General features: G+C 41.2%; 1 protein-coding gene and 1 non-coding gene across 8 annotated transcripts in view; both read right to left on the minus strand.

Annotated features, from left to right (window-relative positions):
• Window positions 1-18,132, minus strand: part of EXD2 (exonuclease 3'-5' domain containing 2) — an 88,846-nt gene that overhangs the window by 51,192 nt on the left and 19,522 nt on the right. For 2 of the 7 annotated variants that reach the window (XM_066275932.1, XM_066275926.1), the window contains exon 1: window positions 6,898-7,015. The exons of 2 other annotated variants lie outside the window; for them this stretch is intronic. The gene's annotated coding sequence lies outside the window, so the exon portion shown is untranslated. Of the gene's footprint in view, window positions 1-1,539; window positions 1,645-6,539; window positions 6,563-6,897; window positions 7,016-9,862; window positions 9,886-18,132 lie in introns of those variants that run through there. 3 more of the 7 variants (XM_066275928.1, XM_066275931.1, XM_066275929.1) reach the window with 3 other exon arrangements.
• Window positions 7,602-7,708, minus strand: LOC136336899 (U6 spliceosomal RNA). The gene has a single exon (XR_010731635.1). It is a non-coding gene; the product is annotated as a U6 spliceosomal RNA (small nuclear RNA).

Raw genomic sequence — 18,132 nt, forward strand, 5'->3', positions numbered from 1 at the left:
CGGCCCGCAGGCCGTAGATTGGGGACGCCTGCACATGTTATATACACTCACGTGTACATTACTTATTTAATCCTTTCAACAACCCTTTGCAAAAGGTATTATAATTACCCTAGTTTTAAAAGAGATTATTTTACATAAATACTAAAAATAATGTACAAACTTAATTTTTTAAAAAAAATTTTATTTTATTGATTTTTAGAGAGAAGCAGGGAAGAGAGTGAGACACAGGAACACTGATCTGTTCTCGTATGTGCCCTGACTGGGGATCCAACCAGCAACCTCTGCTCTTATGGATGAAGCCCTAACCATCCGGCCAGGGTGAGACCAATGGCTTTTGGTTATCTTTGGAAGTGACTCAGATCTTGGGACACAGTAAAATTTGCAGCCTGTCTTGGGCCCACAATTATTTAATACCACAAGAAATATTTACTGTTTTTCCCAGCTGAAACCTAACAAGATATTTAAAAGAATTTAATAAGGTTTTTAATCAGAAATTTGGCCTGACCTGTGGTGGCACAATGGATAGAGCGTCGATTTGGAACTCTGAGGTCACTAGTTCAAAACCCCGGGCTTGCCGGGTCATGGCACATACGAGAAGCAACTACTATATGAGTTGATGCTTCCCATGTCTCTTCCCTTCCTTCCTTCCTCTCTCTCTCTCTCTCTCTCTCTCTCTCTCTCTCTCTCCCTCCCTCCCTCCCTCCCTCCCTCTCTCTCTCTCTCCTTTCTCTAAAATTCATAAATAAATCTTTAAAAAAAGAAAAATATGGCTAAATTGGAAGCTAATGTCAGAGCTTAATAAGAAATGTACTCAGATGAAAAAAATATATTCTAACAAGTAGATGAATTTGTCAGTTGTTTGTCTAAATGGTGGCAACTCAATTCTTGAGGTATTACAAATAGCTGTCCTTGTTTTCCAAATGAAATCTTTATAGGACCAGAGTTGTGGCTCCAGAAACAATTCAAAGCACACCAGTTCATTTTATGGCCCCCAAACCTCCCCTATTCATCTCTAATGTCTTATAAATATTGGCTTTATGAAACCAAAGTCCTTCTAGGAGGAGCTTTCTTCCCCTTTACTTTTTTTTATTTATTTTTATTTTTTATTTTTAACTTTATTCATTTTTTTTTTTTAGAGAGAGAGAGACAGAGAGAGACAGAGAGAGAGAGAGAGAGAGAGAGAAGGGAGAGGAGTAGAAAGCATCAACTCTCATACGTGCCTTGACCAGGCAAGCCCAGGGTTTTGAACCAGCGACCTCAGCGTTCCCAGGTCAACACTTTATCCACTGTGCCACCACAGGTCAGGCTCTTTCCCTTTACTTTTGAGATATAAACATATTACTTCTTTACCAAAAGGCTAATCTTTGCCTTTAGTAAGCCCTCTCCCTGTTTCTGTGGATCTGGGTTAACACACCTTTGAAACGCCCCCTTTTAGACTCTTCCTTTTAGACCTGACCATCCTTTCAAATCCCTCCTTCTAAAGCTTGCAAGAGGTAATCCGATCCCTGCCTTGCTTTCTCCCACTGTAGGGGAACTTACTTCAGAGTTGCAACATGGATCCAGCAGCAAAGGCGTCTGGGGAAAGCTGCACTCTCTGTGTTCTGCGACCTCACACTGGGCTGATTGGCTCAGACAGCCGGAATGCTGCTGCCCAAAGAAAAACATCATGTCCCAGGAGAGAGGTTAATGAATGTATAGAGAGTAATAACTGCCTACTGTTATCTTTTAACTTAGAAATGCATTGTTCTTTCTGGTGGTCTCTGTGACTAATGACCACATGATTTTGCTATTAACCCCCTATAAAAAGGGACCCTGTTCTGGGGAGGGTGTGGATTTTGCCTGACTACCACCATGGAGCAGCTGCTTTGCCCATGTATGTAAGTTTCTCCTATTAAAGCTCTTATGAATTTAGATAAGGCTATGTATGTGTCAGTTCTTCAGAATCCATCCTGAATTTAGATTTTTGGCTTTCCCCAACACCCACATTCATACAATCATGCTTCTCTCCTTAATCTCAAATGCACAAAAGAAACTGCAAAACTGTTATACTCCAAAGCATTTGAGATCTTGCTCCCTGGCATATGTCATAATTTTTTTCCCCCATCAATTTTGGCTCATATAAACTCTTCTAAAAATTGTCTTAAAAAGAAAGAAAGAAAATTGGGCCATGGAACAGAAGAGAATCCAGAAACATACTTTATGTGTACATGATAAATCTGGCATTTGAGATTAATGGGTTAAGAATAGACTAAATATTTAGTGACACTGCTCAGAAAAATAAAAGTATGTACACACCATACACAATGAGAGAGAGAGAGAGAGAGAGAAATTGAAGAAAAACTCAAACATAAGAACTTACAGTAAGAAATAAAGGAGAAACCCCTGCTCCATCCAGGGTAAAGCAGGGTTTTTTAACCTTAACACTATTGACATTTCAGGGCAGATAAGTGTTTTGTTGTGGAGGGCTTTCCTGTCCATTGTAGGATGTTTAGCAGCATCCCTGGCTTCTACCCACTGGATGCCAGCACCAACATCCCAAAGGAAAACCAAAAAAATGTCTTCTGACATTGCCAAATGGCCCCTAGAAAGCAAAATAGCTCTCATTTGAGGACCATTTGGGTAGGGAATGATGGCCAGAAAGTACAAAATACATACATAGAAGATTGATATAATTAAACATAAAATGTAAAACTTTGGTTCAACAAAGATGGCTAAAGACAAGCAACAATTTTATTTTATTTTTTATTTTTTGTGTGGCAGAGACAGAGAGAGTCAGAAAGAGTCAGACAGACAGGAAGGGAGAGAGAGGAGAAACATCAATTCTTCCTTGCGGCTCCTTAGTTAAGTTCATTGATTGATTTCTCATATGTGCCTTGATGGGGGGGGAGGGCTACAGCAGACTGAGTGACCCCTTGCTAGAGCCAGCAACCTTGGGCTCAAGCTGGTAAGCCTTGCTCAAACCAGATGAGCCATGCTCAAGCTGGTGACCTTGGGGTCTCAAACCTGGGTCCTCCACATCCCAGTCCAACGCTCTATCCACCGCGCCACCACCTGGTCAGGCAGATAAGCAACAATTTTAAAAAGCACTGAATTGGAGATGAATACTTAAAACATATTGAAGCGATAAAAGATTATTATCCAGAATATATAAAACACTACTATATACATATAAAAAACCAACCCAATAGCAATTAGACATTTCTTAAAATAGGAAATACAACTAGCCAATAATCATGAAAACATAATCTCACGAATAACTACTATGACATTAAAATGCCCGCTCCTCCCACTCAGCAGTTCCACCTGCAGGTGTCTATCTTTGAGACATGCTCACATGGGCACCTAGACACATGAAAGAATTTTCGATGACACACTGTGTCTAACAGTGAAAAACTGTAAGCAATCTACAGAATCTCACATACCATAGAAACTTAACATTCTATGGAATTTATAGAATAAGTGGAAAGAATAAAGCAGAGCTCTAATACAAACAAAGAAAAAGTTCTAAGACTTATTTTTAAAATAATTTTTATTTATTGGTTGATTTGAGAGAGAGGTGGAGAGAGAGAGAGACATTGATTTGTTGTTCTACCCATCCATGCATTCATTGATTGATTCTTGTATGTGCCCCAACTGGAGATCAAACCCACAACCCTGGCGCATTTGAATGATGTTCTAACCAACTGAGCAACCCTGCCATGGCCTAGGACCCATTTTTAAGCACAAAAAGTCAAGTTGTTGAGTAAGTACGATACACCATATTTGTAAAAACTTAACACAAATATATCTTATATGGACAAACACCTGTCAATAAATACAAAGAAAAAGAAATAGAAAAACACACTCCAACAGGTAACAGTTCTTACTTTGGGGCAAAAGATCAAAGAAAGAAAAATGGAAATGAAAAGAGACAGGTCAAAGAGAATCTATTCTGTCTAAAAACTTAAAACAATATGACAGTTCCTCAGAAAATTAAGAATAGAGCTACCATATAACCCAGTAATCTCCCTACTGGGTATCTACCCAAGAACTCAAAAACACTGCGCCTGACCTGTGGTGGTGCAGTGGGTAAAGCGTTGACCTGGAATGCTGAGGTCGCCAATTCAAAACCTTGGGCTTGCCCTGTTAAGGCACAAGGTACATATGGGAAGCAAATATGAGTTGATGCTTCCCGCTCCTCCCCCACCCTTCTCTCGCTCTCTCCTCTCTCTAACATGAATAAATAAATCTAAAAAATATATACTTTTAATTTAAAAATTTAAAATTAAAACTCAGAAACATTGGTATGCAAAGACACATGCACTCCCATGCTCATCGCAGCATTATTCATGGTGACCAAGACATGGAAACAACCAAAGTGCCCCTCGATAGAGGGCTGGATAAGGAAGATATGGTACATATATATATACAACAGAATACTACTCAGCCATAAGAAATGATGATATACTGCTATTTATGACAACATGGATGGACCTTGAGAACATTATACTAAGTTGAATTAACTAAATCAGAAAAAAGTAAGAACTATATGATTTACACATAGGTGGGATATAAAACTGAGACTCATGAACATTGATAAAACTGGTTACCAGGGGGGAGGTTTAGAGGGGAGGGGAGTCAAGAGGGTCAAATAGATGGTGATGGAAAATGATTTGACTTTGGGTGGTGGGCACACAATGTAATCAATAGTTCAAATGTTATAGAATGTCTACCTGAAACCTATGTACTTTTTTTTTTTTTTACAGAGACAGAGTGAAAGTCAGAGAGAGGGATAGATAAGGACAGACAGACAGGAACAGAGAGAGATGAGAAGCATCAATCATCAGTTTTTTGTTGCAACACCTTAGTTGTTCATTGATTGCTTTTTCATATGTGCCTTGACCCTGGGGCTACAGAAGACTGAGTAACCCCTTGCTCAAGCCAGCGACCTTGGGTCCAAGCTGGTGAGCTTTTGCTCAGACCAGATGAGCCCATGCTCAAGCTGGCGACCTCGGCGTCTCAAACCTGGGTCTTCCGCATCCCAGTCCGAAGCTCTATCCACTGCACCACCACCTGGTCAGGCCCTATGTACTCTTATTGATCAGTGTCATCCCATTAAATTTAATTTCTAAATAATAAAAAAAAGCCCTGGCCGGTGGCTCAGCGGTAGAGCATCGGCCTAGCATGCGGAGGACCCGGGTTCGATTCCCGGCCAGGGCACACAGGAGAAGCGCCCATTTGCTTCTCCACCCCTCCGCCGCGCCTTCCTCTCTGTCTCTCTCTTCCCCTCCCGCAGCCAAGGCTCCATTGGAGCAAAGATGGCCCGGGCGCTGGGGATGGCTCTGTGGCCTCTGCCCCAGGCGCTTGAGTGGCTCTGGTAGCAACATGGCGACACCCAGGATGGGCAGAGCATCGCCCCCTGGTGGGCAGAGCGTCGCCCCTGGTGGGCGTGCCAGGTGGATCCCGGTCGGGCGCATGCGGGAGTCTGTCTGACTGTCTCTCCCTGTTTCCAGCTTCAGAAAAATGAAAAAATAATAATAATAATAATAATAATAAAAAAGAAGATTGGATCCGAAGGCTAATTTATTAATCATTTTGTCACATAAGTTCACAAAAACTACATGAGAAATGAGAGTAAATGTTCTTTTCCCAAGTTTAAAACTCAAACATATATATAACAAGCACAGAGGAAAGAAATGAATTAAGTGACTATTTGGGACTGATTTCTGCCAATTCTCAGTCAAAAATCTAACTTTGGAAAGCCAATAGCTTTTTGCTCTGGATTAAAGTTTTGCTGCTGTAATATCATCCTTCTTTAAAAAATTTTTTTTTTGTTCTTCATCACTGTCCTGGCAACTCAGTTGGTTAGAACATCGTCCCCATTTGCCAAGGTAGTAGGTTTGATCCCAGGTCAGGGCTGATATAAGAATCTACCAATGAATGCATAAATAAGTGAAACAACAAATTGACGTTTCTCTCTCTTGCTCTCTCAAATCAATAAATAAAAAATTTAAAAATTTTTCATCATTGTTTTGCATGGACTACAACTAATAGAGAATAGAAGCATTATTAAAACAAGCTCAACTTGACCAAAATTAATCATTCTTTCCCCCATTAAACCTCCTTTCTCAAACTCTCAAACAAAAAAAAAAACCCTCCTTTCTTCCGCACTTCCTACTTCTGGTAATTAACAAAACCTTTCAGTGTCGTTCCTTCCATCCTTATAATACAACTAAAAAATATGATATAGTTATTTTGGTGTTTAATAAAGGAGTGGGTATCTAAGAGACGAATACGTTTGCATCCGATAGATCGTCAAAAGCTTCTCAGGGTTTGGGATTGTTTATATTTTAATGAGCAGGTATCAATTTTATAATAAATAATCATTAACGTTCTAATTTTGATCTATCCCAGGGAGGCAGAAAAAGCAAGAGATGCCTCCCCAGCAAGGCCCGAAGCTGCGGGAGTGGCCGAAGGAAAGGGGTGGTGACAATGGGGGCGGGGGTAAGTCCCACGAATCGAGGGGAGGGAACTGTAACCCAACGCGGGGAACACGCAACCTCCAAGGAGTTGTGCCAGGTGCAGCAGATGGTTCTTCCTTGTTACTGGGTCAAGAAGCGCTGAGGATTTGTCAGTATCTTAAAGAGAGATGAGAGTCCTGGGAGGGCGTGGGGGGCCACGCACCGGGTGCTGAACCGCCCCCTCCGCCCGCGAGCCGTTGGAGAAAGCCGCGCCGCGGGGCGGGGAGAGGGGCAGGGCCAAGTCGCTCTGGGACAGCCGAGTCCCCGCAATCAGTCGCCCCCGCACACGGTGACATCACCAGCTCCAGGACCCCTTTCCTCAATCCCAAATGGAAACCCCTTCTGCCCCTCGCCCGAGCTAACTGAAAGGCCTCGCAGGCCCTTGATCCTCGCTTACCTGCTGCCCGGATCCCACCCGAACACCTGCAGCACCCCACGCTGAAGAACTGGAACCTCCGTGCCCACCTGCGCGCACCCACCCGGATCCACTAGGACCGACACCACTTCCGTTCCTGTAACGGACTAAGAGGACGTAATCCCAGCGGGGGTGTACAAATGGGCGGCGCCATCTTGTACGGAAGCTGTTGGGGCAGCCGTAGCGTCCCCAGTTTCTCCTCTGCTGAACAAAGGATGTGTTAAAATTTGTAAGGCTAAGCGTCTCCTCAGAGAAGTGATGTTTTTATTTTTGTTTCTGTGATGAAATTTTTGTTTTGATTTTGGTTTTAAAGGGAGAAGCTCCTGGAACCCTCACAAATGCAATATGGGACATCTAAATTGCCATTACTAATTAGCCCCAGTAGTATTTCTCTACTGCAGTAGTGTTTTCTTAACTGTTAAATGATGACGGTAAATAGGAGAGACACTTGTTTAAATAATGTATTACTCATTAGCAGTGCACTTGTGCTATAGCCATTATAATAATTTCTGCCATCTTTTTTTTTTTTTTAATAAATTTTTATTAATGGTAATGGGATGACATTAATAAATCAGGGTACATATATTCAAAGAAAACATGTCTAGGTTATTTTGTCATCAAATTATGTTGCAAACCCCTCGCCCAAAGTCAGATTGTCCTCCGTCACCCTCTATCTAGTTCTCTGTAAAAATATGGAACGCTTCACGAATTTGCGTGTCATCCTTGCGCAGGGGCCATGCTAATCTTTTCTGTATCGTTCCAATTTTAGTATATGTGCTACCGAAGCGAGCACTCTGCCATCTTTTAGAACAATCAATGCCTTCCGTTTATATTTAAAAATCGTTCATTCAACCAGTCTTTACCAGCAGCTATTATATGTAGGGTAGCAAATGTGTGCTGTGTGCTCCTGCTTTGACATAGAATGTATAAATCAGAAGGACAGATGAGATGTGCATAAACAATATAAGGTATAATAACAGCTGCCATAAATTGAGTATGTGATCACAGTGAGCTCGGAACTTTGCAGAGCATTTTACATATTTTATCTCATATAATGTTCACAGTAACCTAGTAAGGCAGTACTATTTTTAGTGTCATTTTACATAAAATTGGGAAGGTTAAATAAACTTCTCAAGGTAACAAAGCAAGTAAGCATTGGAGCTGGGAATCAAATCTCGGTATGTCTGCTTGCAAAGCTTGTTGCCCTCATCCTCTATATCACAGTATATTCCCTCCAGGAGAGGAAGAGGGTTCTAAGTTCCATTAGATAAGTACCCATAAAGGGGAAATTTCTGGCAGATGTAGAGTATTAACCCCCTTCATTTTAATCTGCTCAATCCTGAAACACATACAGAACAAACAAAAAGGGCCTTGGCCGGATAGGTCCATTGGTTAGAGCATTGTCCCAAAGTACAGAGGTTGCTGGTTCCATCCTCAGTTGGGGCACATACAGGAACAGATCAATATTCCTGTCTCTCTCTCTCTCTCTCTCTCTCTTTCTCCCTTCCTCTCACTAAAATCAAGAAATAAAATATTTTTAAATGTAAAGAAATGATGCAAATTAAATTAATGAATTAAAACCACAATGAGATACCATTACATACCCACCAAAAAGCCTAAAATGAAAACAAAACAAAACAGAAAAGACCAAGTATAGGCAAGATTGTGGGGCTACTGAACTTCTAATACGCTGCTGAAGGAAACGTAAATTGGTACAATCACTTTTTTGAACTGTTTTGATCAACTAAAGCTGAATATATGCAAAGTCGTTATCCCAACAAATTCACTCCTAGGTTTATACCCAACAGAAATGTTTCCATATGTTTACTAAAAGGATATGTATAGCCTGACCTGTGGTGGCACAGTGGATAAGGTGTGGACCTGGAATGCTGAGGTCACTGGTTCAAGACCCAGGTCTTGACTGGTCAGGGTACATGCAATAACTGCAGGTTGATGCTTCCCGCTCCTTCCTCCCTTCCTGCTTTTCTTTCTTTTTCTAAAATTAATAAATATTTTTTAAAAGGATATGTATAAAAAATGTTCATACCCATATTTTGTACTAGCCTTAAACTGGAAACTACCCAAATATCCATATTATTAGAAGACATTACTCAGTAGAGAAATGACTGGAGGAGTAGGAGGAGGCTCACAAAGTGCTCACCATGTCGTATTTCTTAATCTGAGTGCTGGTTTACATGTGTGTTCAGGTTGCATATTTCTGGTCACTTTTCTGAATGCATATACACATCAATAAAACAATTTCTTTCCTTTTTTTTTTTTTTTTTTTTTTTTTTTTTTAAGAGAGAGAGGCAGGGAGAGACAGACACAAGAACATCAAGCTGCTTCTGTGTGTTCCCTGACCGAGGGTTGAACCAGCAACCTCTGCACTTCAGGATGACAACATCAATTAAAAAAGAATTTTAATGCAGGCATCCCCAAACTATGGCCTGCGAGCTGCAATGCGGCCCCCTGAGTCCATTTTTCCGGCCCCCACTGCACTTCTGGAAGGGGCACCTCTTTCATTGGTGGTCAGTGAGAGGACCACTGTATTTGGCAGCCCTCCAATGGTCTGAGGGACAGTAAACTGGCCCCCTGTGTAAAAAGTTTGGAGACCCCTGTTTTAATGAAAGTAAAGGAGTGAAAAGTTTATAAACTCAAAGGGAAAAATGTACAGACAGGAGAGGAGATAATAGCAAACAAATTGTCCATATAATTTTAGAAGATAGATTAGAAAGGCAGAATAGTGACATTTGAGGGATCCATAATGAACTGTCTGGGTCCATAAGCAATCACCCAACACTGAATGCCTAGTCAACAAGCCCCATCTATGCATAAGGAATATCCAATCAGCTTTTTAATACTTCACTCTTTTCTTAGTCCATTCAGGCTTTTTAAACAAAATTTCATTGACTAAGTGGTTTACAAATGACAAAAGTATATTTCTTACAGTTCTGGAGCCTGGGAAGTCTATGATCAAGGTGCCAACAGATTTATTGTCTGGTAAGTGGCTGCCTCCTGGTTTATAGACATCTGTCTTTTCACTGTGTCCTCACTTGGTCAAAGGAGTAAGGAACTCTCTGGGGCCTCTTTAATAAGGCGCTAATCCCATTCATGAGAGCTACACCCTAATGACCTAATTAGTTCCCAAATCCCCCATGTCCCAATAGCATTATATTGGAGTTAGTCTGCATCATAAGAATTTTGAGAGGACAGAAAACATTTCGTTTATAAATTCTTACGTATGAAAAGACATCCAAGAATAACCAGTCATTGCAGAAATGTCTTTGATACTATGAACATTTTCTAAGGAACTTGTATAGAACTCTGCACCTAGTATTTTGAGGACATACATATTTTTCAAACATACAAGGAAGACTAAAGAAAATTAATTTTGATTTAGGCTATTGTGCCTTATTATAAATTGAAAAAAAAATGCTATCATACAGATCTCATTCTCTGGCCATATTACAATTAAGTTAGAAATCAATTTTAAAATGACTATTAGGCCCTGGCCAGTTGGCTAAGCGGTAGAGCATTGGCCTGGAGTGTGGATGTCCCAGGTTTGATTCCTGGTCAGAGCACACAGGAGAAGTGACCATCTACTTCTCTACCCCTCCCCCTTCTCTCTCTCTTTCTCCCCCTCCTGCAGCCATAGCTCAATTGATTCAAGCAAATTGCCCCCAGTTGCTGAGGATGGCTCCTGTGGCTTCTGCCTCAGGTGCTAAAATAAGCTTGATTGCTGGACAATGGTGCAACACCCCAGCTGGACAAGAGCATCACCCCTTGAGGGGCTTGCTGGATGGATCCCAGTCAGGGTGCATGCAGGAGTCTATCTCTCTGCCTCCCCTACTCTCACTTTTATTTTAAAAGAAAGGAAAAAAATTATTATTGGCCCTGCCAGTTGGCTCAGTGATAAAATGCCAGTCTGTCATGCAGATTTCCAGAGTTCACTCCCTGGTCAGGGCACACAAGAGAAGTGACCATCTGCTTCTCTCCCTCTCCCCCTACTCCTCCTCTCTCCCTCTTCCCCTCCCACAGCCAGTGGCTCGAATAGTTTGAGTATTGGACCTGGGTGCTGAGGCAGCTTGATTGGTCTGAGCGCATCAACTTCAGGCATTAAAAATAGCTCAATTGATTCCAGCATTAGCCCCAGACAGGATTGCCACGTGGATCCTGGTTGGGGTACACGCAGGTGTCTGTCTCACTATCTCCCCATCCTCTCACTTAAAAAAATAAAGAATAAAAAGTGATTATTTTTAAAACTCCATACATTTGTAGATTTAAAAAAAACCCTGAAAGATCAAAGAAGAAATCCCAATTGAAATTTATAATATAAGATTTGAGAGATAATATATAAAAATACTTTATATATGAAAATTTATAGAGTACAGGTAAATTAATAAACTTATATGCTTTTAAACAAGAAAATAAGACTAAAAGTTAATTACATAAGTGATTGGCTTAATATATTAGAAGAAAAACAAAAGAATAAATCCAAAATAGTAGAAGGAAGAATATAAAGATCAGAGAATAAATTAAAATAGAAATAGATGCGCCTGACCAGGCGGTGGCGCAGTGGATAGAGCGTCAGACTGGGATGTGGATGACCCGGGTTCGAGACTCCGAGGTCACCAGCTTGAGCGCAGGCTCATCTGGTTTGAGCAAAGCTCACCAGCTTGGACCCAAGGTCGCTGGCTTGAGCAAGGGGTCACTCGGTCTGCTGTAGCCCCCCGGTCAAGGCACATATGAGAAATCAATCAGTGAACAACTAAGAAGCTGCAACAAAGAATTTATGTTTCTCATCTCTCTCCCTTCCTGTCTGTCTGTCCCTATCTGTCCCTCTCTCTGACTCTCTCTCTGTCTCTGCCACACACACACAAAAAAAATATGCAATTCAAATGGCCAACAAAACTAAGGTCAGACTTTGAAAAAGACTAATGAAACCAAGTCATGTGAGACTAATGAAGATAAAGGAGAAATCGAAGCAAATAAGTAATATTAGGACTAAAATGGGAACATCACAAAATACAGCAGTGATTTAAGAAGAAAATATGATCATCTTTATGCTAAAAAAGTTGATTAGACAAGAGAATGAAAAGACAAGCCACAGGTTGGGAGGAAATATCTGCAAAACACATGTTTAATGAAGATTTGTTATCCAGAATATAAAAGAACTTTTGAAACTTAACAACCCAGTTAAAAAGTGAACAAAAGATTTGAATGGACACTTCACCAGAAAAGTTATGTGACATCCAAATAAACACATGAAAAGATGTTCAACATTATATGTTATTAGCAAATTAAAACAATGAGATACCAGTGTTTCATTGAATAACTAAATCCTATGACAATGGCTAAAATCCAAACATGCTGAGGAGAAAATGGAGCAACAGGAATTCTCATTCATTGCTTGTGGGTATGCAACATGGTAGTCACTTCTGAAGATATTTTGTCAGTTTCATACAATGCTAAACATAGTTTTACCATACAACCCAGCAATCATTCTTCTAAGTATTTACCCAAATGAGTTGAAAACTTAAGTCTACACAAAAACCTGCACACAATGTTTTAAAGCAGCTTTAGTCATAAACGGAAAGCAATCTGCCCCGGCTGGAGAGCTCAGTGGGCTACAGCATCATCCCGAAGCACAGAGGTTGCTGGTTCGATCTGTAGTCAGGACACATACAGGAACAGATTGATGTTCCTGTCTCTCGCTCTTTCACCCTTTCACTCTTGCTGAAATCAATAAATAATTTTTTTAAAAAAAGAAAGAAAGCAACCAAAATGTTTTTCAATAGATAAATGGATAACAAACTCTAGTACATCCATACAAACAAAGAAGCAAATTCCCGGAACCCATCCCCAGAGATTCTGAGTAGATCTGGAATGAGACAGGAATTTGCAATTAAAATAAAAAACAGCAACACAAAACATTTCTTTCTCCATTGGGATTGGGTATGGCCATGTGACTGAAGTTCTGGTCAATGAGGTGTAAACAAAAGTTTTTGCACTGTGGTGATGGAGGGAGATTTGACTTGGGGTGGTGAACACAGTTGATGTATTATAGAATTAATTGCCCACCTAAACCTGTATAATTTTATTAACCAATGTCAACCCAATTATTCAACAAACATTTTTGAAAAAAAAGGATAAAAAAGTTTTTGCATTGGACTTTTGGTAAATTTCCAAAAAGGTGTACAAGACAACTGCCACAGGCTTTTTCTGCCATTTTGTCATTGCTCTTCCACTTACTTCTTGCTAAACTAGGGCCTGATGTCTGGAGCTCCAACAGCTTTCTGACACTGCAGTGTCACCTTAAACATGAAAGCCAGGTGCTTAGGAAGACAGAGTGGAGAGGCAGAAAAAGCCTGGATCCTGTGTGCCTTCTGTAGTTTCTCTGCTAACCCTGAATTACTACCTCTGGACTTCTTTTACATGAGAAAGAAAACTAATTTTTTAAGCCACTGCAGCCAAGTCTTTGTTACCAGGAACTCAATCCCTAACTGACAGAGCAAATGAAAGATATTAATAATGAATGCACGGCACATGGGTCAACTAAAACCTGAGTGCCCTGCACTGGATATACACAATAACGGTTTTTAATATAGTACCCTTTATTGGATTGGTTTAGTGTGTTGAGATAAAGGTCAAAACTTAGAGGAACCACAAAATAGGCTATTTCTGAAAAACCTATTTCCTTCCACTGAAATTCTATCCATCCTTTCTGCCCACTGATCTCTTCTATAAACTTTTGTAATATTATTAGGTACTCTACAGATTATAAAAATATGTAGCTAAGCACTCAAGAAGCTTGAAAGCTAGTTGAAAACACACACACACCAAAAAAACTGTTACCAAAGTGAAGAAAGGTTTCCTTTTTTGGTGGTTTAGAGATATAGGGAACTTTTTTTTCTCCTGACTAGATGGAATGAAATTACCTCTTGGGAAAGATGCCGGTATTCATTTAGAAGAAATTCATGAATGCCCCTTAGAATGGGGGTGAAACACACACATCCCCAATGGGACAAGGTCACCTAACAATAGGGGTTGAAAGGCTGGTGAATCAGCATTTCTTTTGTTCTGCAGTTAGTGGTGTGATTAGGGGCTGAACTGAATTTGCTTTGTAAGGTAAAGGGGTGAGCATTTAGAAGATTTAGGGGAATCAATCAGAGATGGAGAAGTCAGCAAGGCTCCAACTTTCCTGGGAGAAAGAGAAAGTCATCTCAGAGGAGAGACTTCGGGGCAGAAAGAAATGTTTCAAGTGTTTGGGAGTTGAGTTTAAGTTCTTTTTTTTTTTTTTTTAACAGAGTCAGAGGGAGGGATAGACAGGGACAGACAGACAGGAACGGAGAGAGATGAGAAGCATCAATCATCAGTTCCCCGCTGCGATACCTTAGTTGTTCATTGATTGCTTTCTCATATGTGCCTTGACCACGGACCTTCAGCAGACCAAGTAACCCCTTGCTCGAGCCAGCGACCTTGGGTCCAAGCTGGTGAGCTTTTGCTCAAACCAGATGAGCCCACGCTCAAGCCGGCAACCTCGGGGTCTCGAACCCGGGTCCTCAGCATCTCAGTCCGACGCTCTATCCACTGCGCCACCGACCGGTCAGGCAAGTTTAAGTTCTTTACTGTCAGGTATGTACATGTTATATAACCTATCTCATGTAGGTAAGGGTCTGTAACATTCTTTAATACTTTTGTTCGAATAGATTTTTTTTGAAATTTATTTACTGATTTTAGAGAGAGAAAGAGAGAAAAACATCAATCTGTTCCTGTATGTGCTCTGATTGGGTATCTAACTTGCTACCTTTGGGTATTGGGATGCAACGCTCTAACCAACCGAGCTATCCGGCCAGAGCTATTCCAAAATAGATCATACTTGGGAGGAATATGAAAAGGTGTTTAATATCCCATCCAGGTTTGCAAGAAGAAAAGACAGGTCGTTTCTGGTATATCTGGAGCTGGAGGGGAAAGAGTGAATTAGTCACAGAGAAAAGAGCATAGGCAGAGACCTCCAGTTAAAGATGATGGATTGAGCCACATGTAACTCCACTTGTTCCTGAAATCCCTCTAAAAATGGGGATAATGCAAAACTTCAGTGTAAAAAAGGATAGAAAAAGAGGAAGACCACCCAAGTTAAAACAAACAGAAGCTATTTATTTGGAGCTTTCTATAGCTGGGAGTCAGCCACCATCACTTGTGTTTGGCAAAGAATCAGAGAACTCAGGCAGAGGAGTGGGAAAGCTTTCTAGTGGGGGAGAAAGGAAGGCTTTAGATATACTCTGATTGGAGGCCACTGTCATAGTAAAGCAAGAAGTGGCCTATTAGAAGCCAGGCTTCTTATGTAATTGGATAGGCTTTCTCTGGCCGGTCCTGTGTTGGAAGTGGGGGCAAAAATATAAGGAAGCTGACTCATTGACTCATTGAAAAGTTCAGACCATTCTGGGTTGATTGTCTCAGAGGTTGTGGTTTGGATTCCTGGGTTTACTGCTGCCGAGGTTATGGGTCAGATTTCTATTGTTATATACGGTCTGTCCATTTGTCTCTTTTTCTGACTCTCAGAGAACAGAAGAAGAGATAAGCTCACTAACATTTTAGAAGCTGGAAAGCAGAAGGATAGTGGAAACGGACTTAAGAAACCCATCATCTGTCAAAGGACAGGCCAAGAGCAAGCTTGATACGCCCCAGAGAAGCACCAACAGGCTCAAGAATGGGCAGCACCAGGTACTTCAAGAAGCAGGGGTCAAGTTGGGACTAAAAGCAAAAATTGATTAAAAGTCTATTTCATAAGTAGTTAAACCACCAGTTTTCCCCATTAGCTCCCAAGTAACTGTCCCTCCAGGGCCCCTGCAGAAGGCTTAAGATTGATTACCAGGAGAGGGTAGAAGGTAGCTTCTCTGATTAAGGATGGGGTGCCATTCTAAAAATATGAGGATTCAGTAAAAAATTATTTACTTTCAAGACTTCTGCCTTACTCTCTCACATAAAACATTAGAAGCCAAGTGTTAAATAAAATTTTTGAGATAATTTTGTTATGAACATATATTAAACTTTTGTTACTATCTTGCAACAAGGAGATGGCCTCTTGCCAATATAGGGGAAAGTGTGAGATACTTCTTAATGGACTAAAAGATGATTGGGAAATGGAAAGCTAAAACATTGTTTTAAACATACCCTTCCCTTTGTTTCAGATTCAATGGAGTTTATGCCTTTTATTATTTTTGACCTAAATGTATCAACCCTTACAGATCTTTGCACATGCTCCACCCTAGCTCCTCTCTACTCCCCACTTCACATATACTCTACTGCTTTCTTTGCTGTTCATTTGGTTACTGACACTAGAAACCTGTGCAATGTCCTAGACTCCTGCCTCTCCCTCATCCTTTGGGTGTACTCTGAATAATGATCATCTAACTCTGCTGTTATAAAGAAACTGTTTCACAGATTCCAACCTACCATCTATACTGTTTTGGGGTGCTGAGGCTGGGTCTCTGAAATTCCCACTTTTCCTTTGCCAGGCTGTCTCTGTTAGGTCCTGCTAAGTGGGAGATCGGAGGCAGGAAGAAGGGAGAAGGGACTTGCTCCTTCCTGTTTGCTTCCTTTTTCTATCAGTGTCACCTAGGCAACAGTTCTTTGTGCCAGCAGCAGCAGTTGGTTCTAGCTCTGGATTTTCTACATATTCCCAGAAGAAGCCTCATCACATTCCCCTGAGATAGCAGTGTCAGCGGCCAGCAACCCTCTTTAGTGGTCAGAGCCCCGGCCCTGCAGAGCCCTCTGAGTTACTGAGGTGCCTGGGATAAGTGAGCGGCATGTTCTCCCTCCAGGTCCAGGTTCCAGACCTCTAGGGCCTCTCCAAGTGTTTGGTCCCAATAATCCCAACCTTGGCCCTTTACTATCCCATCTACTTCTTTCAGTTTCTACTACTTCGTTCCACTTTCCCTTTCCAATTCTTGCATACCCATGAAGTCTCTGAGAACTTTTTTTTTTTTTTTTTAGTGAGAAGAGGGGAGGCAGAGACAGACTCACGCATGCGCCTGACCGGGATCCACCTGGCATGCCCACCAGGGTCAATGCTCTGCCCATCTGGGGCCCTTGTTCCATTGTAACTGCCATATTTTTAGCACCTGAGGCAGAGGCTATGGAGCCATCCTCAGAGCCTGGGGCCAACTTGTTTTAATTGATCCATGGCTGCAGGAGGGGAGGAGAAGAGAGAGAGAGAGAGAGAGAGAGAGAGAGAGAGAGAGAGAAAGGAGAGGAGAGGAGAGGAGAGGAGAGGGGTGGAGAAACAGATGGGCATCTCTCTTGTGTGCCCTGGCTGGGAATTGAACTTGGGATATCCACATGCCAGGCTGGTGCTCTGCAGTTCAGCCAACTGGCCAGGGCTTGAATTTTTTGATGATGATAACTGGCTGTAAAGAATATGCTACTTTATAGATACTAAAAAACAATATTTTAAAACTCTTCCACCAAGATAAAGTTAATAGTGTAACAAGTGAAAAAACTGCTTTTTGGAAGCTATTGCAAATGAACGTTTTGAAAAATTATATTTAGAAGTGTTTCTATTTTGGTGAAATTCTCTTTGCCAAAAAATATAGAAGTATGTCACTTCTAAAATTACTCATATTTGCATACATAAAACCTCGGGAATAGTTTTCTAAGTGTATCACAAATAAAAGAGATTCAGTAAATTCTAAATATATTTGTTAAAAGTTATCATCTTCTGGCCCTGGCCAGTTGGCTCAGTGGTAGAGTGTAGGCCTGATGTATGAAGTCCCGGGTTCGATTCCTGGCCAGGGCACACAGGAGAAGCACCCATCTGCTTCTCCACCCTTCCCCCTCTCCTTCCTCTCTATCTCTCTCTTCCCCTCCTGCAAACATACTCCATGAAAGCAAAGTTGGCCCGGGTGCTTAGGACAGCTCCATGGCCTCTGCCTCAGGTGCTAGAATGGCTCCGGGCACAACGGAGCAATGGACATGCCGATGGGTCTCGGTGGGGCACATGCGGGAGTCTGTCTGTCTGCCTCCCCGCTTCTCATTTCAGAAAAAAAGTATATCATTTTCAGATTAATTTTCAAATGCAACTGATTGATATGGAAAACAAAAATTAACCCACTGAATTTCAATAAAGTTGATTGAGACTGAAAATTAATTTTATGTTTAAAAAAGCCCAGTGCCCTGGCCAGATAGCTCTATTGGTTAGGGCATCCTCTCAAAGCA

This window comes from Saccopteryx bilineata, chromosome 4 (genome assembly GCF_036850765.1).
Source record: "Saccopteryx bilineata isolate mSacBil1 chromosome 4, mSacBil1_pri_phased_curated, whole genome shotgun sequence".
In the NCBI taxonomy this organism is placed as follows: domain Eukaryota; kingdom Metazoa; phylum Chordata; class Mammalia; order Chiroptera; family Emballonuridae; genus Saccopteryx; species Saccopteryx bilineata.